Below are 26,351 nucleotides of genomic sequence, written 5' to 3'. Positions count from 1 at the left end.
AACTTGTAGCATCATCTTTTCCTTAGTGTAAGAGCATTCTTACTATGTAAATCAATTAAATGATTAATTTTCATCAGTGTTTTTATATTATAGATTAAACATTGTGTAATTATCTACAAAATTTGGATCTATACAAATTGTTTAGTTAATGACTCCTGAATTGACATTATATCTGTGCCATGGGGTTTGCCCAATAATGTCACTGGATCAGCAGAGGAGATGGCTGAGTTCTGAAAGCCTTCTATGCACAGTACTTTATTCTACATGGTGGATTTTGTGTCCTTTTTAATTTTGAGTTTAAGCAAACAAAGTTGGCATTTTGACTCCTAAACTAGAAATGAAAGGCAGTTTCTATAGCTTATAACAGGATACTTTAGGCTTATGAGGTTTAAAAAAGACTACTATGGAAAGAAACTAAAACTTTGTGGGGTGGGGGTAGTGGTGAGACAGAGACAGAGACAGACAGTGAGACAGTGCTCATTGATGTAAGACAGAGGGAGAGAAAGAAAAAATTTCTCTTGAAATGAAGAAAAATTCTGTACACTCCAGTGTTCTTTTGAAAAGAAGCCAGGAAGTATGCCCATAGCTCAAAAAATCTTCCCAAACCAAACTAACAGAAAAAGCCTAAACTGCTAAAGGCTGAAACTTAATATTGAGGAGGTGGTATGTTGTAGGGAAAAGAGTGTCTGGAAACCATAACTCGGGGTGACTAAAAATAGAATGCTTACTCATTTGGAACTTTGGGTGGTTAAAGGAAGAACTTTTTTTTAAGGTTTCATTGTGCCATGTGGTCAAACCTGAGGTAAGACTTGAGTATGTCATACCCAACCAGTGCTGCCCTAAAAATAATCACTTTCTTTTTAATCTAAGTTAAATCTGAAATAAATCTTATTTCAGAGCATTGCTTGAGCAATCAGATTTTCTTTTGAAAAGCTTACTTGGATGATGGCATAATGTACAAGATGATACATTAAAAAAACAACAGCCTTTATTGAATGCCTGCATTGCATGAGATGCTGTATTATTTTCAGTGGTATCTAATTATTTATGACCCCATTTGGAATTTTCTTGGCAAAGATGCTGGAATGGTTTGCCATTTCTTTCTCTATCTCATTGTATAGATGAAGAAACTGAAGCAAGTTAGGTGACTTGTGAAGGGTTATATAGCTAAGTGTCTGGCTAGATTTGAATTAAGGGAGATAAATCTTCCTGAATCCAGACCCAACACTATATCCAGATGCTGTCTATAACATGTCAAGAAATAGTTGGTTCCTTAAGGGAATGGAAGCAAGTTGATTTTCTTGTTGAATCAGAATCATAAGTGTAAGATTTAAGTTGTGTTTCTACTAATTAGAAGTGGGTCCTGAGGTTAGAGATTCTCTTATTCTGTCACTTTATTTTAAAATTATTACTGGCTATTAAACTTGAATTGGCTTGACTTTGGAGGGAAATATAACTTATCTTCTACTGTAAAATATGTCTTCTTAGTTTTCGAGAAGCTATGGAAAAGATGAGACTATATTTTTAAAGCTTTAGAAAAAACATTTTTGTAATTATTCCCAGTCCATACAGTACATAAATCATTTCTTATTCAGTGTTTTTTGAACTTAATATAAAAAAATTGGATTATCAAAATTGGTGACAAAAATAATTGATGTAATATTAAAAAGGAATTTAAAGTAGAAAAGTTTTCAAATAGAAGTTTCCCTGTGATTTGCAAAATGTCATCGCAAGTTTAAAGAGTAGAATTTTATCCCCATATCTAACTAGATTGGTCACACTCTTGTTGTGATTTCACACTTGTTTTTTAACATACGAATCATTATATGGTTAAACATGGTATTTTTAGGGTTAGATCTGTAGAAGTAGAAGTAGATATATACATTCTGAGCTCAAAATAGCTTAAAGTGATATATAAACTCTTAAGAATAGACTTGCACCATCTTTCTTTAGCTTCAAGTGAATTGAATAATCAGTGTGTGCAGGAATAAAACTCCATTTATCAATAAAAGTAGTAAATGTAAAGCTTTTTTTTTGTTTAAACACTAAGTTAAAAAGAAAATTAAGTTAAAATTAAATTAAGAAAATTAAGTTAAAAAGATACTTATATGTAAAGTATCTGCTTTTACACTTCTTTGCTATAGTATTCTTTTACATAATAATTACATTCTTTGTCAATGCATACTAAGCTAGCCTATATTGTTGACTTGGTGTAATAAAATTAGGTCTCAGTAATTATCATAATCCAAAAGATTCCTTACTAAGGTTGATTGTCTTTGCATCTTCAAAACACATGAAAACAATTAATTTCCTTAGCTGAGTTTGAAAGACATTGATGAACCCCCATATGCTGATGCTAGGACCTGAAATGAGGAAATCCCAAAGGTACAAAAAAATACATGTGTTGGAAGGTAATTTGGAATAGAATAGAGGAAATTTAAGTTCATTTTCTTATCTCTAAAGAGCTACATGTAATGTATACCTTTATACACACATAATTTCATTGAGAAACTTTTCCATGGAACTCTCTGTTCATAGCATACAGGTTATACAGAACATAGACCAACTTAAGTTAATCATGAACCAAACTCTTCCTGTGCATAAAGCCTTTCTTTCAGAGTAAGCCTTTGTAGGGAGGCTATAATCTCTAAGGTCACCAAGGACCTCTTAATTACGAACTGCCATGGCTTTTTTTTTTTTTTTTTTTTTTGGTTTTCATTCTTAACTGCTTCTTGCCTCTGTATTTGACAAGTTTTACCATTCTTTTCTTTTTTGAATGTCTTAATTCCCTTGACTTCTCTGATCCTGTACTATCCTGAAAGTATAAAATTGAAATTGGATCCACAATCGATTTTTTTCCTCCCTCTTCAGATTTGTACAAATAAATATTTGACACATTAGTTAACAAACTAATTTATTCCCATCTTTTAGCCTTGATTACTTCATTGTGAATGATCTGATGCATATGATGAGTTGTGGATTATAGACTTATGCCTTGCATCTCTGTAAATCAAGAATTAAGTTTCTTCTTAGTTATACATTCTGATAGTTCTTGTAAGGCAAACTGAAGAAGGCCACCACTTGGTGGTTTTTTGTTACTGAAAACCATGTATTTGAAAGAGTGTCATTTATAATGTAAAATTCTGCTTCATAGATCTTAGAAAATAAACTTTCTAGTTTTGTAATGCGTGTCAAAGAGAAGGTTATAATTGGCCCGTAACAGTCATGAGCAATACAGTAGTGCTATGAAGTGGAAGCATTGTATTAGAAAACTTGTTATTTTGGCACAGTGGTAGCTGTTGATGTTGCCACAGGGGAGATTTTGGTTTCAGGGAGACTTCTCTGATTGCAGTGAGACTTTACTGGTCACAGGGATAGGAGGTGTCCAACCCCTTTTCTCTTTAACTGAGAACAATGAAACTGTTCCAAGGGCAGACTTTGAAAACTGTAACAGTGTGGGAGAGGAGGTTTCAAGGTCAAGTGAGGGAAAAGATTGTTATCCTCAAAATAAAATAGTATTTTAGGCTGAACTAAATAAAAAGGGAGAAGGGGCAGTACATTTATTTGTCAGTTATAATGTAGTAAATAATTTATTCAAGGCTTTATTTGAATAGAGTTTATAGCAAGTTATATTTTGGTTAGCTAATGGATCAGCTTAGATATATTAAGAAAAAAGTGCACTGTGTACAGCATTCATAGCATTATGTTGTATCTGTTGAGTAAACAAGAAACAGCATGTTAAAGGAGAATTGAACATTTTATAGTAGTATTCTTTGTAGAACTGGGCTCCATTTCTAAGTCTGCATTCCAACAACACTCTTTCAGGTGTTTTCATTTCAGGGAAGATAAGTCCTCATGGAGTTTTTTCCATTAAAAAGACAGTTTGAAGAAACCATATGTGCTCTTGGCAAGTCAGATCTGTTAATAAACAGCAGCACATTATGTACTAGCTTTGAATGTAAGAAATTGGCAGGTCTACTACTGTGGAGTGCTGAAATACAGTCTTTGCATGCCTTAACCAGTATTGCAAATCTAAGGGACGTTTCAAATTAATCATTTTCAAAGAATTCACATGCAGGCAGAAAATAATGTTTCATAGAAAATGGGCATAGAAAGAAATCTGTAGTTAAGAGATATACAGTAAGTGTATTTAGTCAGGGGTGCCTTAATAAGATTGCCTTCGTTAGTTCTTCAAGGTTTTAGAGCAACAAACTCACTTGGCCATAGAACATATATGGGTTTAAAATGTGTGAATGAGCCCCCTAAATGCTGGATCCCCATTGGAAGAGGACACCCACCTGGGGATACCCAGAAGGTATCTTATTCAGCTCCCCCATTTTATAGACAGGGGAAACTGAGGTTTAGGGAGACTGTTACTTACCCCAGATCACATAGGCACCAAGTATGGGATGGGATGAGATGGGATTTAAACCTAGATCTTCTGGTTCCTGTGCTATACCATACCACTAAAAGAAGGGAGGGGAGAGAATTTTCTACTACTTTTAGGCAAATTTTTAAAGTAAATCAATGATTAAAAAGGTTTGTGTTTCGGGTTTTTTCTAATTTTTTTTTTTAGTTATGGAATATGCAACTAATTTTCCATTGTCATTCTTTAAAGTCCTTACAGATAAAACAATATTAAAATATAAGATTTTTGATTTGGCAAGTTATGTGGAATGGAGGGGGGAAATCTTGGCCATAAAAAGATGGCCCTGGTTAAAGGTTAGATTTTGGGGAACTCTTTTTACACACTCAAGTGGCTTGTAGATGACACTTAGACCATCACAAAGTGGCTGGATTTAGGCTCAGAATGTCATTAAAATATTGTACATGTATATAGGCCGTGAGTGTCCAATAAGTTTTATGTGAATTGCAAACCCAAGTCCTTGAGTTGGCAGATAGCATGCATTAAAGCACTTTGCTTTGCATGGTATGTATCATGCTTATATTTTGGAAAGTTAATTTGGCTTGCTCAGCATATTTATAATGCGTTAGGGGAATTTTCAAGTTTTGCTCTAGTGAATGAATGGCTTGCAGTACACAAAGTAATTCTCTGTTTCATAAAAGTATCGTTCATGGGAAACTCCCAGTTAAAGAGGGGTTGTCTTAAAAGACATTAATTGGATCTTTGAAAAACCTTTTCTTTGTAATCATTTTATATATTTGGCATTTTAGAGGAAGAACACTCATGATCTTCTACTTGGTTTATTATTTTTTTACTTTGCCATTAGTTAAGCAGGTATGAATTGTCACCCATACCATCAGTTAGTGATAGTAGTAGTTATTTCGTCATTTTAAAATTTGTTTGACTTTTCACAACTATGTTTGGAGTTTACTTGACAAAGATACTGTCATTTCTTCTTCAGCTCATTTTATATTTGAGGAAACTGAGGCAAACAGGATTAAGTGACTTGCTCAAGTCCACACAGATTGAAACTGTCTGAGGGCCAAATTTGAATTTAGGAAGATTAGTCATTCTAAATGGAGGCCCAGTTCTCTATCCGTGGTATCACCTAATTAACTACCGTTAGAGCACAAGTTTAAAATTTTATACTAGTGAACAGAGCAATGATTTGTAGATTCATTTTCTTTCTTGGTTAAAAAAAGAATATATTCTAGGAATTCAGAAAACTTCCACGTGTTTATCCTGGGCACAGGAAATAGGTTTTAAATTCTTACTTGTAATTTAAATTCTTTCTATAACCACTTTTTTTTTTTTCTTCTTGGAAGCAATTGTGATTAAGTGAGTGATTTGCCTAGGATCACACAGTTAGTATCAAATGCCTGAGGACAAATTTGAACTCCTGACTCTAGTACTCTATCCACTAAGCCACCTTCTGTCCCTATGACAGGTCTTTTTCTGTGATTGAGGATTCTGAGATGATTTTCCTACTCGCCATGATGTCAGTGTGATGTCTGATAGAATGGCTTAAGGTTGAACAAGGTGGAATGTGGTGAATAAATCCTTCACAATCTGAGAGGTTACTGAGTTAAATACTTTACTTCACAAAAGCACACAGGGTACTGTGAAAAAGGAATGTATCTATATGTGAATTACTAATTCAGAGAGAATTATTTTCTTATCTTTTAACATTGTGTTAATGAAATGACTTGCTTTTCTTTGGCTGAAGGCCTGTACAGTATAGAAGTTCACAAGTTGATGTTAAATAGAAGATGCTTCTATTCAGGAGTGAGATGCTTTTCTATGAAACTGATACAGATGAAGAGGGAGCTAATGAAAGGTTTTATCTGTGCTGAACTGTAAGCAGCTTTTTGATATTTCCTGCTGTTGTAACCTTCAGGAGAACTGCGGGGGCACCATCTTTCATTACATTGTCACAACTGATGGAAGTTCAGAACCTCCTGCATGCTGCAGAATTCTGCTTATCCTTGGAGTCTGTGATTAATGACAGCAAGAGGGCAAACCAGCTTGTAGGTCAGCTCTTCCCGGAGTAAGAAGGGGTTCAAGGAGTTCTTGAGATTAGTAGGCTCTGTGAAACATCAATAACACTTCTGAAATTCTTGGTGGTAGTGTTTTGTTAGCTCAAGATTGCATTGAAATTGGGTAATAATTGTAATTGTCCTTATTCATTTTCTTCCTTCTGAGCATTTGAAATGAGTCTGAGGAAGTTTTCTTCTATCTTGAATTCTTTCACTACTGTATATCACTAGAGAGAATTTTTATTGCAGCATGGAATTTAATGCAAAAAAGAGGGTTTGTTTTCCCAGGATCCTACATTGTCTATTAACAAATCTCCTTGGCAGTTGTCCCAGGTTATGTTTTTCAGACAACAATAAATTGTGAGTTTTTTAATGAGATATACACACACATATGTACATACACACATGTAATATATTGCTTTTTTATTTGAATCATATAAATAATTGAAGGAGGGGGAGGTCATGAGTGCCTCACAGAAATCTGTGTGGAAAATACAGATTGATGATGAGAAGGCTTATATTAACAATTTAAAAGTCTCAAGCTGAATTTATTACGCAGGTTCTCTAAAATCCCAATTGTAACATGAGAAATTCACAAGCCTAGTCTACTAGTATATATATCCTTTAAATGCTCCAAACTGAGGAGTGATATATATATATATATTTGAGCTAGATTTGGGATTTCATCAGTGTAAAGAGCTCCTGGTGAAGACATTCTCTTATCAGGGCAAATCAGACATTCTGCACCTTCTGGTCTTGCTGAGTTGCTTGTAGCATTGAAAGGTTAAATAGTTTGTATCCAACTCCTCCTTCCATTGGTGCAGGACCTTTATACTAATGTTTGGTCTGTGTAATAATGGTTGGTCTCCCCATTCTACTCCATCTTCTCCTCTGTTATCTATATATTTCCTAAAGTGCTGGTCTTACCATGTTTTCTTTCCCATTTAATAAGCTCCAATGGCTTATACCTGAGGATCAAATATAAAATCCTCTGATTTTTAAAGCTTTTTGTAAACCAACTCTTTTCTGACTTTTAAGTCTTTTAAAATTTTATTCCCTTCCAAGTATTGTAAAATCTAACAGCATTGACCTATTGATTATTCCTTGCCCACAACACGCTATCTCCCAACTGTGCCTTTTTACTGGCTGCTTTCTCCACCTGGAATGCTAAATCCTTGAAGAGATAACTTAAATCCCATTTTCTGCAAAAAAGTTTTTCTTTCCCTTGCTGTTAAGGCCTTTCTTATTATCTTCCATTTACACTGGTCTGTATCTTGTATGTATAATTTTTTGAGTGTTTTCTTCCTCTTAGAATATCTGTCTAGCACATAATAAGTACTTAACACATTGTTGATTGATCTAGAGTCACATAACCAGTATATGTCGAGTGATACGTGAAATGCCCAGATTAACTTGATTCCAAAGGCAAGCCCTATTTACTATACATTTTTTTGAGCATCATAAAGATTATTATATCGTGTGTGTGTGTGTGTGTGTGTGTGTGTGTGTGCTTCTCCCAAACAATGTGGTAGAGGTAGGACCCAGCTCTTTCTCATTCTAATCCAGCCCAAATTTTGTCCTTTATCTTTGTTGTGTAGGAATAGGCATGAGGGCAAAGTCCTTCAGCTAATCAGTACAATCTCTTTAGTACAACAAAAGTGAATTAGATCACTTTTCAGACTTAAAGGTATAGTTATAGCATTAGGAGTTCTGGAAATAAGAAATGAGTCAGCTAATTTAACAAAAAAAAAAAAAAAAAAAGAAAAGAAAATGATACATGTTGGAGACAATGTAGAAAAATTGTTAAACTAATGGATAGTTGTGAACTAATCCACTATTCTAAAGAGCAATTTGCAATAATGCCCAAAGGATAACCAAACTGTGCATATCCTTTGGTAGAGCAATACCACTACTAGGTCTATATCCCGCAGAAATCATATAAAAGGGAAAAGGACATACTTGGACAAAAATATTTGTGAACCCCTTTTGCAGTGGCATTTGAGGAATGGCTGAATAAGTCATGGTGTATAATGGAATGTAATGGAATACTATTGTGGAATTCAATAAGAAATTGTGAACAGACATTTCAGAAATGCCTGAAAAGATTTGTATGACAGATGCAAAGTAAAATGAGCAGGACCAGGAAAACATTGTACACAGTAACAATATTGTATGTATGATGTTCAAGTATGAGTAACTTAGCTCTTCTCATCAATGATCCAAGACTATTACAAAGGACTCATGATGGACAATGCTATCTATTCAGATAAATAATTGATGAACATTTTCCCTGTTTTTTCCTTTTGGCCTGTTTTGTTTTTCACAACTGTGACTAAAATAGAAATGATTTATATGATTGCACATATATCCCCTATATCAAATTGCTTACTATTTTATGAAAAAGGGAGGGGATGGAAGGAAGGAGGGAAAATTGTGGAACTTAAAATTTTATAAAAATGAATGTTAAAAATTGTTTTAACATATAATTGGAAAGAACAGTTTAAAAAAAAAGTCAATGTGAGGGAGAAAAAAGTAATGAGCTAAAGTACAGAATAAGCTGAGCAAGGGAGGAATCTAATTTCTTCTACCCTCTTCCTCCAAACATACTAGGGCATATGAAGATAGGTATTTAAATTATTATTATTATTTAGCAAAAATTATCTTTCCTATCCCTTTCATCCTGTAATGAGAAAGAAGATAGCTTATTAAAATGCAGTTGTGTCCCTCACTGTCAAAGGGAAAGATTCTGAGAGGTCTGGAAAGCTGTAAGTTGCTTTTTATGCCTTGTAGTAATATGCTGCATCAATAAGAACTCATTCAGAGAAAACCAGACACAAATACTTACAAGCTCAACATAAGACTATAGCTTTGCAGCTAAATTGAATACAGCATCAAACCAGATTTAGTAAAATATATTGCTTTTAAAGAGAATTCCTTGAAGACATATTAAGTAGTTACTTACTAAACTACTTGTAGATTTTCCTCTTCTTTCTCCTTCCTCCCAGATGAGTCCTTGCCCCATTCTTGAATTTGACTTTTACAATTTCATATCTTTAAGTCTTTTTGTATAGCTATATGTCTCTGTCTCTTATTGGAATTAGAGGACCTGAGTTTGAATCATTCTTAAACAGCTATATAACCATTTTTTTCTTTTTTTTTCTTTTCTTTTTTAATTCACAATTCTTTGTGAATCACTTTGGGAGCCAAAAAGCAGAATAAAAGGGACAAATCATAGGAGCGAAAAAATACAAAAAATAAAGAAGTCAGTATAGCTTATTTGATTTACATTCAATCTTCATAGTTCTTTTTCTGGATGCAGATGATATTTTCCATCCAAAATTTGTTGAAATTGCCTAGGATCCCTGAACCATTGAGAAGAATTTAGTTTTTCCTAGTTGATCATTCTTGTTCTTACTGGGTACAGTTTATTCCTGGTTCTGCTTTTTTGCTCAATATCAGTTCATATAATTCTTTTTTTTAATACATATAACTATTTTCAACCCTAGTTTCTTCATCTGTGAAATGAAAAGGTCAGTCTATATGAGCTGTAGTTATAAGTCATTCTCACTTTAAATGGATGATTCTGAATAGATATTTTTAGTGAATCGCATGAGTATGAAGAATAGCAGCCTAAAAAAATAAAGGTTGCAGTGATAGCTAGTTTTGGTTTCTTCCTGCCTGTTCAATTATAATGGCTTGTTTTATTCCCTTGTTGGACCAGGGGTTAGATTACAGAAACTGCTTGTAGACCAGATCCATTATCTAAAAAGATCCATCTTCAATGTTCTACCAATCTGGAATTTATTTACGAATCTTTAGTGTGGTAGTTAAAATCATTTGGGGTGCCAATGCCCTCCCTTGTTCTACTTTTAAATGTATTATTAGTCATTCATAGTGTAATGCCAATTACTATAATTAGATTAATTTTTAAATGTATACCTTAGTGCTTGGAAATTTTGAGGATGGGATTTGAATATTGGAAGAGTACAGCCCATGGGTTACCCTGGAATTTGGAGTATGAATAAGGAGACAGGAAGAGAAAATAGGATGGACCAAGGAAAGACTTTGCCAGCAAAAGCTGGAAACGGTGCTAGTGGATGGAGAGCAAGAAAAATAATCTCCACTTTGTCTGGCACTTGTGCTCTAGTTGGCTGGTGCCCAAGTGTGAGTGTCTGTGTTTGAAAGCCTTACAAACTCATGGTAGAAATGTGTTCCCCTTTTTAGCTTATTTATCTGACACAAGGGTTAAAAGGAATTTATTGTGTAGTATGTGCAAGACCATTCAGTTTCAGAAGATTCATTTCTTGACATTCAGTCAAATATTTAATTTAATAATTAACTAATTAATAGGTAATTAATTAATAAACCCTTATGTGGTTTGCACAATGCAATATTGTATACCTTCTAACAAGATCTTTTTCTCTTGCTTCCAATTTATTTGTATCATCCATATCCAAGTATTAGACCTTGTTCTATACAATACCCCAGTTCCTTACATTCTACCCATCTTTCTATCAATTAAGATTTTATTTCCTTTCTGTAGTTCACATATTTTGTTGACATTGTATTACTCTATTTCTTGTATTGATTTCCTGTTTGACATTTTCTCTCTTTCAGCACTAAGGGAGTTGGATTTCACATAAAGAGCCAATATTTGGATTGTAATGAGCATTATTTTTGAGAGAAATTACCCAAAGAACAAAGAGACATGCCCCCCCTGATGGTTAAAGAGTTCTACAGCAATAACATTCTTTTTTTCATATTTTAGTCATTTCCAGAATTCCTTTGAAACCCAAGATAAGAATGTGAATATGGAGAGAAATGAGAAAGGATTTTGAAATAGGAGATAAATACTTACAGTAAACTAAGTTAACAATAGATATCATCAGTTTTAAAATTGTCCTCTTTTGCCACTTGCTATTTGACATAATCTGATGAAGGGTAACCATCCATTGTTAAATCAAATCAACAGCAAGCATTTATTCATTTATTTATTTTAAACTGTTTATTTTCAAAACATGGATAGTTTTCAACAATCATCCTTGTAAAACCTTGTGTTCCAAGTTTTCTCTTCCCTCCCTTTCCCCAACCTCCTCCCCTAGATGTCAAGTAATCCAGTATATTTTAAACGTGCAGTTCTTCTATACCTATTTCCACAATTATTAAGTTGCACAATAAAAATCAAAAAGGAAAAACAAAATGCAAACAAACAACAGTAAAATAGTGAAAATACTATGTTGTGATTCACACTCAGTCCCCACAGTTCTCTGTTGGGTACAGATGTCTCTCTCCATCACAAGACCATTGGAACTGGCCTGAATCACCTCAACAGCAAACATTGAGTACTTACCTTGTACGAAACTTTGTGCTGAGGATTGATGGATACAAATACAAGAAGAAAATCTTAGCCCTCTAAGAGCTTTAATGAGGGAAGACAACACTTAAAGGGGAATTAAAAAAGGGAATGAAGGAAGAAAGTATTCTATTCAAGGATATGGTAGATAAAATCTGGAGAGTCAGGAGTAGAGTTTGGGAGGGGTATGAAGAGGTGATGACTAATCCAGCAGTTTTCTTTTAAATTATGGGTTCTTGAAGGAACCTGCAAGAGGAAGGGACTATAGACTTGGAATATATTTTACCATCATAAATGATGTAGCTGTATTCTAAGATATAGCACTGTCTTGGAATTTTTTTTTTCCATAAACTTGGATGCTAAGTGGACTTGTGGTAGAAAGAGATGGTAGAGAGAAGTAACTACATGCTGTCCAGAATTAAAGACCTCCTTTATGTGGCCATTGACATTATGTGACAAGGTCATATAACTTTTTTTTCCCCCAGAGGTAGCACTTAATCCCTGGTCTTCCTAAATTGAAGACTGGTTTTCTATCCCACTTCCCCTGTTCTACCTTATTTTGCTGGAAAATGTTGGGCCTTTGTTTCAGGGAAGATCTTGGAGTCATTGAAAGAATTTTCTAATTTTTCAAAAGCTTTTTTTGTTTGGCTTTTTCCACCACTTTTTTTTCATACTCCCACCATGCTACCATAATAAAGACTTCTTAATTTAAACCAAAAGCCATTACAGATTTTAGAAAATTGTGTCTGAGGAAGGAGGTGCTGAAGGGGAAATGGTATTACATCCTGATGTGTTGTATGGGGAGATGGAGGCAATAAGCCAGTGTTTGGTCTTACAGGATTCTAGTTTCTGGTGATCTAAAATTGCTACAGATAAGTTACAAGGTGGATCTTGAAGCCATAAAGCCTAGACCCAAACTGGTGGGTAGGTCACTTGGGGCTGAACTAGGATGTGGTATGTGGAGAATGGGGGGAAAGTAAGTGCCATCTGTGCAGTGGTACCAGGATGAGCTGGCTGTGTAAGCCTCTGTGTACTGGGGCTAATGTCTGACATTCTAGCAGGCAGCATGACAGATTTTCACAAGTTACCGAGATAAAATAAGTCTCCCTGCTAGTGTTTTTCCAATTCCAGGCAGTTACCACCTGTCAGGAAGAATGACTTAAATCCATAGTATCTCTCTCTCTTTCTGCAATTGGGATTAAGTGACTTGCCCAGGGTCACACAGCTAGGAAGTGTTAAGTTTCTGAGACTGGATTTGAACTTGGGTCCTCCTGACTTCAGGGCTGATGTTCTACCCACTGTGCCACCTGGTTACCCATGCCATAGATCAGATTTAAATTCAGGTCCTCCTGACTAAAGGCTGGTACTCTATCCATTGCATCACCTAGCTGTCTGTAATCCATACAGCTTCAATGCGGTATAGTCACTCTTTATCTCCTTGCCATTCTTTGATTGGGCCCTGATAGTTTTCAAACATAGGTCTGCCCTGATTACTTACCTTTGTACCTACTGGAACCCTACTGAATCAACTCAGTCAAGGGGCATTTATTAAGTGTTTACTATGAGTCAGGAGCTGTATTTGGTACTGGCCATACAAAAAAAAAGTTAAAACGTGGCCTTTGCCCTTAATGAACTCATGTTCCAATGAGGGAGACTACGTAGTTATGTACATATATATTTAATGAAAATGGGAGGTATTCTCAGAGGGAAGGAACCAACAAAGAGGTGAAAGTAAACCAATGGACCAGTGCGAGGTATCTGACAGAAGGTGGAATTAGCACTGAGTCTTAAAGAAAAGGAAAAGATCTAGGGGAGGAGGGGGAGACAGTGAAAAGGCATGGAATTGGAGCTTGAGTTCCCTGTGCAAGAGCAGCAAGAATAACAGTGATATTGGATCACAGAACACTTGGAAAGAAGTAAAGTTTAAAGGTGGCAATGGGCCTAGTTGTGAAGGACTTCAAATGTCATACATAAAATTTTCATCTAGCTCTTAATTGCCACATGTTAATATTCTTACATTTCCTTGATGGAGCCTCTCTTCACTTCGCATCTCATAACATCACCTCCCTGATGTCATGGTTCTCTTCGAGAACATGGGACAAACCTCAACATCTGACATTTAGCATTGGGTAAATTTTTGTTCAGTTTAATTGATCATAGTTTACTTTGAATGTTTCTCCATTTTGACCTCTCCATCTCCTTTCTTTCTCTCTCTCTCCTCCCACCCTTCGTCTTTGACACATTTAGTTCATATTTTATAATTATTTATAAAACTGATTTTTGCCATATCAGTTTAATATATCAGTTAATTAATGTTAATGTTGATAAATTTCTAAGATTTATGGAGATTTTTTGCAAGGAAAGTCTTATGAACGATAGCTTTTGTATTGTTTTTGTTGAGCATTCATAAGTTATGACCAAATTTTTTTTTGTTTGTTTATAATATTGTGATTAAATGTAACAGTCTGGTTTAAAACAGGTTCTCAAATGTAGTCTTTATTGTGGCAGTCCCTGACGTCCTATAAGAAAAAAAAATTCACAATAATACTAAGACATTATTTGTCTATAAAAATATTCTATTCTTTTCTGATCTTTTCCTTTTCACATCTCGGAAAAATCTCCAAATTTTCTTCATATGCTTCAACCAAAATAACATATTTCAACAAATTGAATGCAGAACAGAGATTTGTAAAAATTGTAAAATTATTGCTTATTTGCTAAATTTTTTTTTGAAAAATTTTTCATAAGCATGTGTTACTCATTAACATGTGTTATTAGCAATATAAAAAATAATAAAAAAACTTGAATTTATAGTTATTTTTAGGTGAATTAATAAGTACTTTTTTTTTCAAAATATCAGTTTTAATTTCCAATGGCAAATATTTATAAACATAACCCATATATGGAAAACCTCTTTGGGGTCCTCAGTGATTTTTAATAGTCTAAAGAGAGTCTGGAGACCAAAATGTTTGAAATTCATTTTATTTCATTAGAGCACTTCCTACAGTTTTTCACATCACTAATTTCAAACAGCAGTTCTCAAAAGATCCACTACTTGGGAGTGGAGAGGGGAGGAGAGGAAGCAAACAACACAACTTATGAAAAAGGAACCCAGAAGGGTTTTTGGTAAGATGCTATATAATGTTTAGCATGAAAGTATAGATGGTGTCATATAACCTCATAGTTTGTATGGAGCTTTACTGTTGACTAAATAGTACTCTCACATGTGCATTATCTCATTTTAGCATCACATAACTGTGAAAGTAATGATCAAGGAAACTATTCTGATTTTTTTTTTAAATGATGGAAAAGGTAAGGAAAAGATAAATAAGTAAAGTTACTTGCCTAAAAGTACTAAGTAACAATCAAGATTTGAAGCCGATTTCTAATCTAATGCACTGTTTTATATAGGAAACTACTAGTTGTCCCATTATCAGATTTTGAGAGTGTTGCTAAGTACATAAAGAATTGAATAAAATAAATGAATTTTCACTTTGATATAATTGAATATGAGCTCTATAAGAAATTTGTTGTAAAATATTCACGTCATCAATTTAATATAAGTGGCAAAATTATCAAGATTATGTTTTGTTTGTGGATATTAAAAGCACGAATTCTTTATTTTTAAAAAATCTAAAGCACAAAAGTCAGTAAATCATCAAAGAAATAACTGCCTATGGTGATTCTTTCCAAAATATCTGAGTTACGGTTTGAGTTTTTAAGTGTTTTTTTTTTTTTTTTTTTTGAGGCAGTCATGGTTAAGTGACTTCCCCTGATCACACAGCTAAGAAGTAGATTTGAACTCTTGACTCCAGGGCCAGTGCTTTATCCACTGTGCACCTACCTGAGAATCTTTTTTTTTTTTTTTTTAAACTAGTTGTCTTGCATTTTATTGGTTCTATTAAAGGGTAACTGGGAAGAAATGTAATTCCTATAATTCATAATACTTGCTTCTTTATCACTTAGAATGGATTTACAATTAGTTTTTCAGTAGTCATCGTGCTTGTTGCATTTCTCTTTAGCTTACCAAAATTATATTTCTATTTATTATTTCCTGCTTCTAAATCCCAGTATTACTTCCCTTAAATATTTGCAAATTCCCATGAATAAAAAGGAGAGAGAAACTCTGGATCTTGTCCATTTATTTTCCTTACTGGATTGTATGCTAGCACTTTAGTGTAGTATCCCCTTCATCTTTGGATACCCAGCTAATCATTTCATACGTGTTTATTGTTGCTTGTTTCTTTATATTTATTTTAGGCTGCCTGGCTGATTCTTAGTAGGCCTCATTGTTTAATTTCCTTCTAATGACTTAGACATATGTTTTTGTCATGGCTAGTTTACTTGACAGATGAGAAAATTCACTTTATGTATTTTCCAATTTGTCAGATCATTCATTTTTGTAATCATATGTTTCAGAACAACATAAAGCTGTTGTCAAATTCACACAGATGTCACTATTCTGTAACAGTGTTGTATCTTTCTTTAGCTTCTTTAACTTCCTCTGATTTATTTCCCTAGCAAAAGCTCAGAATCATTGGAGTTTTTGGTGGACAAGTTAGGAAGGATTGGACATAGGGACTGGTCTTCGAGTTGGGGTTCAAATGGGGGCAAGTCCTTGTTTTTTCCAAACCCATGGGCTTGTTGCTTCATCATCTTGCAATTAAGGACTACTTTATTCCTTGGGATATCTGCCTTTTTGAGTTGGAAAAATGTAATTTGAGGATCCTGCCAAAGGTCACCTGTTTTGTTGAATAATTTTCACCTTTACCTTCATTCTTCTCTCTTTCTGTGATTACATCCAGATGTTCCCTATATACATTCCTTTCCATTTGAGCAGTGAGTTGGTTGATGACTACTGGCCTCTTTGTCCTCTTCCTAGAGTAGATTAGAACTACCCACTGAGTTTTAATGTCAACAGAATGTACTTTATTTAACTAGGTTTAACAAGAGCTGAAAATACCTTTTAATCCTGTTCAAAAAACAATTTGGGGATTAACAAGCTTGAGGATGCTGACTGAAGATTTTGGTTCAAATGATTTTAGTCTATCCATTTTAAATTTTATTGAAATATAGATAGTATGCAACATTTCAAGGGTTTGTATTCTGAAAGTTCTTTGATAACCTAGTCATTTGGAAGCAAATATGTGATTTTCCATAAAAACCACGCTAAAAGTGGTAGAAGCATAATGTATATGTGTATACATATGGATGGGATTATGAATACATACGCATATATATCCACAAGATGAGAAAAGAGGCTTAAGATAACCATTTCTATGGAAAAATGAGTCCTAAATTTGAATTTGGGAAAAATTTCTCCTCTCTTCTTCATCTTCCTATCCCATCCTACCAGAGAAGGAGTAAGTACCTTTGGCAGGTAATGTGAGTATAAAGAGAGTAGGGGCAACTGTTTAGATATTGGGCTCATTGGCACATTATAATTATTTGTGCATATTTTAACGTATAAATCAAATTGAGGGAAAAAGAAACATAGCTATGTTATGGATAGTAGTTAAGATACAAGTATATATTTCCTAAAATGAGATTTCTAGCATATCACAACAGACTGTACAATTTCTCTCTAATTTTCTGCTGCTTTGTTGATTGTCAATTTACATTTCTCTTTTCCATCCCTATATTTGGCATGTGACTGTCCAGTTTGGTGTCTTTAGACCCAGTTCTCTGTCATTTGAAATTGCAGTTTAGCACAAAACATGTTTCATTTAAAGTTAAAATAATTTTAATGAGAAGTTGTAGGTTGTGGTTTAGGTTTTCTTTTACAGAACTTACACAGTTGTCCTAAAAATGTGGTGAGTGAAAAAATAGGTCTGAAAGGAGTCTCAGGACAAGAAAATCAGTTGTGGGAAATCAACCAATCCTTTTCCCTGCCCATTGAAATCTGTTTGTTTGTATATTGTATCACATGTGGAATGTAGTGAGAATCCCTGAAACTCCCAGGCAGAATAGATGTGATCAGAGTAGAGTGCTGTGCACATTAGTCATTTATTTACTCTTGTTCTTATAAAAATTGTATGATTTTCTGACTGCCATGCTGTTTCCCCTCTCTTTTGTACTATTTCCTAGCATAGGGACAGATTGTCTATTGTTTAGTGGAAATAAAGTAAAAAATGAATGAAAGAATAATTGTTGTAGAGAAAAAGTAAATAGAATTGCAGAAAAGAATGAAGAAAAGCATTTCTTTTTTAACTATCTAACTATAAAACCAATAGAATTTTTTTACTTATGCAGCTGTTATTAAAGAACATAATATAATGCTATGTAATGAACTGTGTGCATGTGTGTAATGTTATATGTGGCATAATATAAATTGGATTATATTATCCAAATACCTAGTCTTTGCACTTCCAGAGCACAACGGTCATAGCTACCTGTATTTGTGTTATGTTGGAAAATCACATAAATTAGCAAATTATTCTTATTTGAAGATAACCTTTTTTTATAAAGACAGTTATTAGATGGTCTAAGAAAAATGATATAATTCATATATATCTAGATTGAATCTATAGAATATAACATTTCTAAATCCTATAATTGTTATTTGACTTTCATTATTGAAGAGGATCATGACATCAGGAAGGTAATGCCATGACTTGTGATTGGATTTAAGTGAGGGAGAACTGTGCAAAATTACCAACCTCACTTTTTATCTTCTTCAACTAGTGTGGAAAGGACAAAAAAAAAAAACAAAAACGGAATAAAATTAAACTCATTTTTCCAAATGGAAGAATAAAGGTGACATTCACAATGAAATTGTTATCTTCCTTTGTTCCTTTTAAAGATTTATATTTCATATCTGACCAGTATTGCCATGTGACATGTTGCTTTGAAGTTCATTTCAAAGTCGGCCCTAGTCTAACAGGTCTGAATAGATTTAATTATTTTAGATCACACCTATACAGTGTTACATAATACTGTATTGTGTAAGAGAGCAGTCTAGAATTGTCTGGGAGATCTTGGAATTATGTCAATACTAGTGGTGTGTGTATGGATATATTAAGTGATATAAAATTGATTAAAAAGGGAAGGTGGGAAAGAATAAAATGGTTTGGGAATTATCCAAATTTGTTAGTTTGCTACTAATAAAAATTAAGGAATAGCCAGTGTCTCAATTGATCAGAGGGATATTTCGTAATCTCCATCACCCCAATATAATTTTACACTATCTGTTTTACCCATTCAGTTAGTATTTAGAAGAATTATTCCATATGTTAGTCTACCTATGCCATAAGGAGCCAAGATAGATTACAAATGTGCAAACACAACATGAATTGTATATGGTGGTAGTTTTATATACTATAATAGTTTTTAAAGCCTCATGATTTTTTCTTTTAGAGTCATTGACTGCTTGCTATGTCTTTCTTATGCCCTAGTTTTATATAAATTCATCCAGTAGCGAGAGATTTTCAACAGAGGTTTAAACAGAGGTAAAACTGCTTAATGTCTGAGATAGTATGTTTCAGTACTTAGTATTTTCAGACAGGAATAATGGGACTCACATAAAGATTATTAGACAGCTGTTGCTTGATTTTGAGCAGTGAAACAGGATTGGGATCTTCTTGGGAGAAGACTCTGACCCAAGGAACCATTGTTAATTCAAGCCTGAGGCATTTATTATCTGATGAGTCATATTTTAAGTTTCAGTTGGTTCCAGGGGTAGCACCACAGAACATATTTAGAAAGAAGTTATACTTGTTTTGTTTTTTTTTCCAGGATGTTTCACTGTAAAAGCCTTTGCAATTATTTGTTAAACAGGACTATTGTAAAAAATCTCAAAGAGAATGGGCACCTCTGGCCTGTGTAGCTACCTGCCTTCTCTCTCTCTCTCTCTCTCTCTTTCTCTCTCTTTCTCTCTCTCTCTCTCTCTCTCTATTTTATTTTCTCTCCCTCTCTCTCTGTTTTATTTTCTCTCTGTCCCTCCCTCTCTCTCCCTTCCCTTGAAATTATATTTCATATTTTTGGGCAGTCATCTTTTGTTTCAAATCTCTTCCAAATTCTGATACTTGAATGTTTTCAGTTATACAGTGTAGCCTGAGGAGCTGATTCTTTAGGAAGGATGCTTTTTTTTTTTAATGCAGACTTGGCCATTTCTTAAAGGTTTTTTAGTTATTGTCATCTGAATTAGAATTCTCTGCCCGTTTTATAGAAGTATCTCCATGCATAACTAATATTCTTTCTAATTTAGTTGAAGATAAGTGGGGGTCACCACAGGAAAAGCTGGGAAGAAAGCAATTTCTCTTCTATCACTAAACTCCTCTCTTTCCTCTCTTTTATCTCCTGATTAGTGATGACTCCTACTATTATATATTCCTGTGCTCACTTGGACATTTATAGACTTTAAACAAATTACATTCTTACTGGGTCTTAAATTTCCTGTTTTGTAAACAGCTGAGAAAGTGAAACCTTTTCTTAACTTGAGGATCATATAATTTACATAAAAGCTCTTGAAGCAGTTATCTAAACATAAGATGTGTTTATTAATATTGTGAATTTATGTCTCTTTTAACACAACCAAGTAACCAGTTGTTTAAACAGGTTCATTGGTTGATGTTATCTATGAACTGACCACATTAAGCTTATGTGAAAGTCTTTTCTCTCTAATTCTGAGATAAAATCAGTACCTAAACAGATTATTAGACTGATGTTGGCAGCCCACTAAGTAAATCTGGTTTGATTTTTGGGTAATTTGGGAATGGAGGTAATCATTATCAGCGTCTTTTACTCCCAGATAGCCTACTGCTTTTTGGGGCATGTGTATTTGAGTTGATTAGCATTTAGTAAGCACTTAATAAATATTTCTTTCTTCATTCTTGGTAATGTGTATTCATCTCTCACCTGCTTTTCCAGGTCTTCTCCACTACTGACAGTTTTGTCATGTCAGAATTCTTCTTGAACCTTTTCTTTATCTGAACATAGGTCAAGTTTACCTCTTTCTCACCTGCCAAACTGCCCTTTTCCTGCCTTCATTAGATGATCTATGACAGAATCATTTGGCTCCTATGGCATTTTCAGCACTAGTTTTAAAATATTCCTATAGCAATAAAAAGTTGTTTCTTAAAACTATAGAAATAACATATATGAAATTATTTGACTTGTGTAATATATTTCTAGAAGTAATACTTAAGACTGAGATGTGTAAATTATTTGAAAAAGGTTGTTTTTTTTTTTTTTTTTTTTTTTTTTTTTTTTTTGGTATAGTCCTGATGGTGACCCTTAGATTAAAATTTTTCCAGTGTTATTTATAACAAAACAGAAGTATGTTTCTTCAAGAATTTTTGTTTTGGGGTCATAGAGAAGTTCTGTTTTCTTTTGTTAGAAATTTCCCATTCTCTTTTGGAGATGGAAAAAATGGAAGCAGTACTAGTAAAGTATTGGCTTTGAGTTCCAACACAATTGATAGTTTGTGGTATGGCTCTAATGGGTCAACCTCTCTGCCTTTTTTTTTGGTGGGGAGAGGGGATGAGGCTGGTGGTAATCAAGGGAATACATAGATTTGAAATGTCTTATGCTCTTCTTTGTGTACAGTAGGAGGAGGTGTGGCGATGTGTCTAGATGATAGATTACTGCTTGAATGACTGTAATCCTGGAATAGTTAACAAATAGTTTGCTGTCAGTTTGGAAGAAGATACCTCTGGGATCTGTGCTTTGGCCCTTGCTGTTTACAGATTTTATCAATGGCTTGAATAGAAGCAGAATTACTATACTTAACAAATTTGCAAATGATTCAGAACTAGGAGAAAAATCTAATTAATACATTGGGTGACAGGATTGAAACACATCTTGACAAATTCAAAAGTGAACTGAATCTAATAAAATGAAATACAATAGGGATAAATGCAAAGTCTTAATTGTAAGTTTAAAAAAATCATCTTATCTTTAAAATATGACTAGATAAAAAAATATGACTAGATAATAGTTTTCCTCAAAAAAAAATCGTGGGATTATAGTGGACTACAAGCTTAAAAGTATAATGTGGCAACTTAAAAAAAATGATCTTTGATCACATTAAGAGAGACAGAATGTTCAGACAGTAGAGGAAATAAATTGTCAAAAGCACATCTGGAGTAGTATACTTGACTCTGGTTACCACATTTTAGGAAGAACTTTGATATGCTAGATGGAGAATGTTTAAAGGAGGCAATAGATTCAACACTGTGCCATGTGAGAACTGGTTGAAAGAAATGGGAGATGTTGAATTTAGAGACGAGAAGACTTGGAAGTAACATAATTCTCTTGAAGTACTTGAAGTACTTTCAAATGGACTTGGTCCTAAGGTGGGGAACTTTTACAAAGATGTAAATTTAGATTCAGTATAAGGAAAAATGTACCAATTAAAACTACCCTGGAGAAGGATATGTTGTTTCAAGAGGTATTGAGTTTCTCCTCGCTGGAGGTCTTCAACATGTGGAATTTTTGTTGCTCTATGGCCTCTCATGTTCCTTCTCTGCTTATGTGTTTAGATAAACTCAAGATTTTCTAAATCTTAGTGGTTGGAGAAACATTTTAATACATCTAAATCTATGTATTCACCTGTAAAACAAGTAGAACTTAGGATCTTTGAGAGGGAATGATTAGATAGTTTAATTTCTATCATTCTTTTTGAAGAATAAGAAGAAAAAGATGAATTGGGGTCATAAATACAAATCTGTCAGAGAATTTACTATACAGTGTATATGGCAGCCCAGTAATGCTATTCATTTGGACGCAGAAATTTTAATACTGGAAGGATTTTGGCACTTTGATAAGTAAAGATAAGAAAAATTTCATGGATTATCAGTAATAAGTCTGTGTTTTTAGAGCGTAGAATCTGTTGTTGAGTACAGTTATGGATACACACTTTTGAAGAGAGCCATATGTAAAAACATAGTGGTCAAAAAAAAAAAACCCACCAAACTCTTCTCTGAGGTTACTGGGGATTTGGTAAATCTAGTGTCTTCTTGACTGTATCATTTGACATAGTCCATTACTTTCTTTAACATCTTATCTCCTCTCTTAACTTTTGTGATTATTTTCTCCTGCTCCTTTGCTGAATCATCATTGCTGTACAACTTTATTTGTATCCTCCAAATCTCTGTCCTGCCTCTGTTTCTACACTTTCATTTGATTACCAAATTTATATATCCGGTTCTGATAATTCTCTGAAGCTACATTCTAATACCTGCTACATCTCAAATTTCAATATATCTAAAACAGAACCCTTTCTCTTCTTTTCCCCTAAACTTGCCTGTTAAAGTTGTAGGCCATCATCCTTCTAGTCACCTAGGTTTGCAGTCTTAAAGTCATTTTCCAAATTAGGAACTGTTGTTGTGTTTATTACAGATTCTGAATAAATATTGCTGTCATTTCAATAGTATCTGACTTTTTATGACCCCCATTTGTAATTTTGTTGGCAAAGACACTGGAGGTGGTTTACCATTTCCTTCTTCAGCTCATTTTGCTGATGAAATTGAGACAAGACAGGATTAAATGACTTATGAAAGGGCACACAACTAGTAAGTATGAGACTGGATTTGAACTCAATTCTTCCTGACCCCAGACCCAGCCTTCAATCCACTGTTAGCACCTGCTGCCCCAAATAATGTTGGTTAATCCTTTGTTTTTCCTTTGCTTTCACCATTTCCCAAATTAGTTTTAGTCGTAGTTTAGATCCCCATTATTTCTTTCCTGTAATATAAATATTTCCTTTCTAAACCATTGCAATTCCTCTCTCGAACACTCTGCAGTGCCTGTTGCTAAGTTGTTGCATTTGAATTTTATCACAGTCATTTGAAGTTCTTCACAGTTTGGCACCAGCCTTTTTCAGATTTATTTCATGTAATTCCCTTCCTACATTCTATGTTATATCCTTCTTTTCATTACTTAAACTTCCCATCATCTGCCTCCATGGAACCTTTGCCCACTTGAACTTCACAAGTAGAATGCTAATTTACCTTAGCTTTGCTTTTTAGAATTCAGAATTAAAATTAGAATTAAGAAGCTTTCTTCTGGGATCAGGTGCCACCTTCTCCAAGAGATCTTTTAGCATCACACTATTACTTGGTTTTCTTTCCTTGTTTCTTAAAGTAGAATTATGTGTTTTAATGTCATTTCTTCTCAGTAGAATGGGGGAAATGTTCCTCTGTAGCCTGATTTCAGTACATAATAATGTCTAATGACATTGCAGCCTTATTTTGAGTGTCAGAATAAAAGATTGGCTATGGTAAGCAATTCATTCCCCACCCCAAACATCTTTAATATTTCAGTAAGTTTGTCCCTGTTGTATGCTTTTGCAATTATTATAGGAACCTGCTTTCTGAAGTTACTACTAACAGAAATAATTGAAATATAAAAGCTGTGGGCTCAAAGAAAGTAAAGAATTAGCTATGTTTAAAAAAAAAGTGGGACCACTCATAAAGTTTCTAAACTTTAAGGTAGCTATTTTTAAAAAATAGAATATACAAACAGAAGGACTAATCTGTGTTTTATGCTTTCAAGCTTTTCTTGCCCAGAAAACACTTAAGACACTGGCAAAGAGGAAGTAGCCCTGATAGTATCATTACTTGACTTCTACAGTTTTTCTTATCAGCACTATTCACACCTGAGTGAAAGACCTTTGAAATACAGGAGTATTTCTATTGGTTCCTATGGTGCTGTGTCAACACAATTTGAAGTTGAATGGGCAGCTGTTAGGGGAGGAGTGAGCATGGAAAAGGAAATGTGCCCGAGACCAAAACTTTGAACCAAAACACCTAACAGAATATGACATATCAGGCATCAGAAAATGCTTCCTAACTGTAATTAACTTTCTTTTTCCTTTCTAAGGAACATAGGATTATAGATTTAGAGCTGAAAGCCTTTTGGAAGTCATTAAGACCATTTCCCTTATCTTGTAGAGAAGGAAAACTAAAGACAAAAAGTAAAATAAGGAGACTCTACTTGGCAACGAAACAGCTCAAAATTAATTAGCCAATTACCAGTTGACAGGTTTAATTATCTTAGCAATGTTGTTCATATGTAAGTTGTTTTGTGAAATGGCCCCAAAACACTAAGAAACATTTGGACGGGGCTAACTAGTAAGCTGTAAAAACTGAGAATGTGATATATACATGAATGAAATCATTTGTGGAGAAAGGCAGAAATGAGTTAGGTCCCCTCCCCAGCAAGTTGCTTACTTTGGAACCCTTACATTTATGATCTCTTATTAGGTAAGATCTTCTATCATAATCCTCTTATGGCTTGTTGGGATTGGTATACAGGTAATCCTGAGTTCTTGAAGGATATGCCATTAGAACAAGAGGTTATACTATGGTCAGTTTTGAAAGATTTTGAGTGTGGGCTTGGCAGGGAATGAGATGTCTGTAGAAATCTGTCACCAGAAAGTTGGCCATTGAATGATTTTTTTGATATTCATAGAATTTCATAAAGATCTGTTACTATGCTCTAAGAAATTTCAGTCAGTTGTTGGTGATGAGAGTATCCATAGTGGTGAAATCGCAAGGAAACATTATATAATAAATGGCTATTTTGAGGCTCATTTTCCTCATGTGTTAGAAGACAGGATTGTACCATATGACTTCTGAGATCTCTTCCAGTTCTGATTCTATTATCCGAAGGATTTGAAGGATGATGAAAGAATTGTTCTCTTTGGTCTCAGAGGACAGAACATTTAAGTGTTTTGGGTGCCTTTACACCATCTAATAAAATAAATTCTTTCTGCTCCTTCTCTGTTCACTGTTTTTCCTGGTTCTGATCTTCTTGAATTATTGTAATTGCTTTTTAAATGTGGGTAAACTCCAAGGTATTCTGTCTTCTAATTTCTCTGCATTCTTTCTTGTTGCCTTTATGTGTTGCTGTGGGTTTAATTACCATTGCTCTACATGCAATTCTTAAATCTACCTTTCCAGACCTATGTTGTTTCCTTAGTCCATCTCCATCTACCTGTTAGACATAGCCACTTGGATATTTCATCAACATTTAGACTCGGAATATTCAAAAAGGAATTCTTTATATCTGGATATTCCATCAACTGGGTTCCTTGCACAGAATAAACTGGACCTCACTGGGTTTTTATCCTTTTTTCTTTTAGGCTTGAAAGTTCTTTCCCCTTTAGCTGTCCTTGCTACAACTGCCCATTTGGCTTCCTATTGTATGTGGAATATGATTTTAAAAATCAGCTTCATCATCTGACTGAAAAACTCTAATGTGAGCATAAAGTAGGGGACTGTCATGTTTTTTTTCCCTTGAATTTACTCTCTACCTACTGTATTCCTTAATAAATGATTGGTGAATTGAATTTCATATACTCTTGTGTTATCAAACTGATAGACTATTATTTCCTGAGCTCCAAAAATTTCTAGGATGTGGGGATTTTAATAGACCACAAGCTTAATATGAGTCAGCTGTGTAATATAGCAGCCAAAAACCCCATCAATCTGGTGCTACCTTAGGAGTGGTATTGTTTACTATTGTTTTACTATTGTTTATTTACTATGTTTACTATTTTCTGGCCTTTTCAGATCTTCTCTGGAGCATTATGATTACTTTAGGACAATACATT

General features: G+C 34.1%; 1 protein-coding gene across 1 annotated transcript in view; it reads left to right on the top strand.

Annotated features, from left to right (window-relative positions):
- Window positions 1–26,351, top strand: part of MYO10 (myosin X) — a 220,568-nt gene that overhangs the window by 25,799 nt on the left and 168,418 nt on the right. The gene's annotated exons all lie outside the window — the stretch shown is intronic.

Source organism: Sarcophilus harrisii, chromosome 1 (assembly GCF_902635505.1).
Source record: "Sarcophilus harrisii chromosome 1, mSarHar1.11, whole genome shotgun sequence".
NCBI classification, from domain to species: Eukaryota; Metazoa; Chordata; class Mammalia; order Dasyuromorphia; family Dasyuridae; genus Sarcophilus; species Sarcophilus harrisii.
Note: the sequence above shows the minus strand (reverse complement) of the source record. Positions and strands in the feature narration are given on the sequence as shown.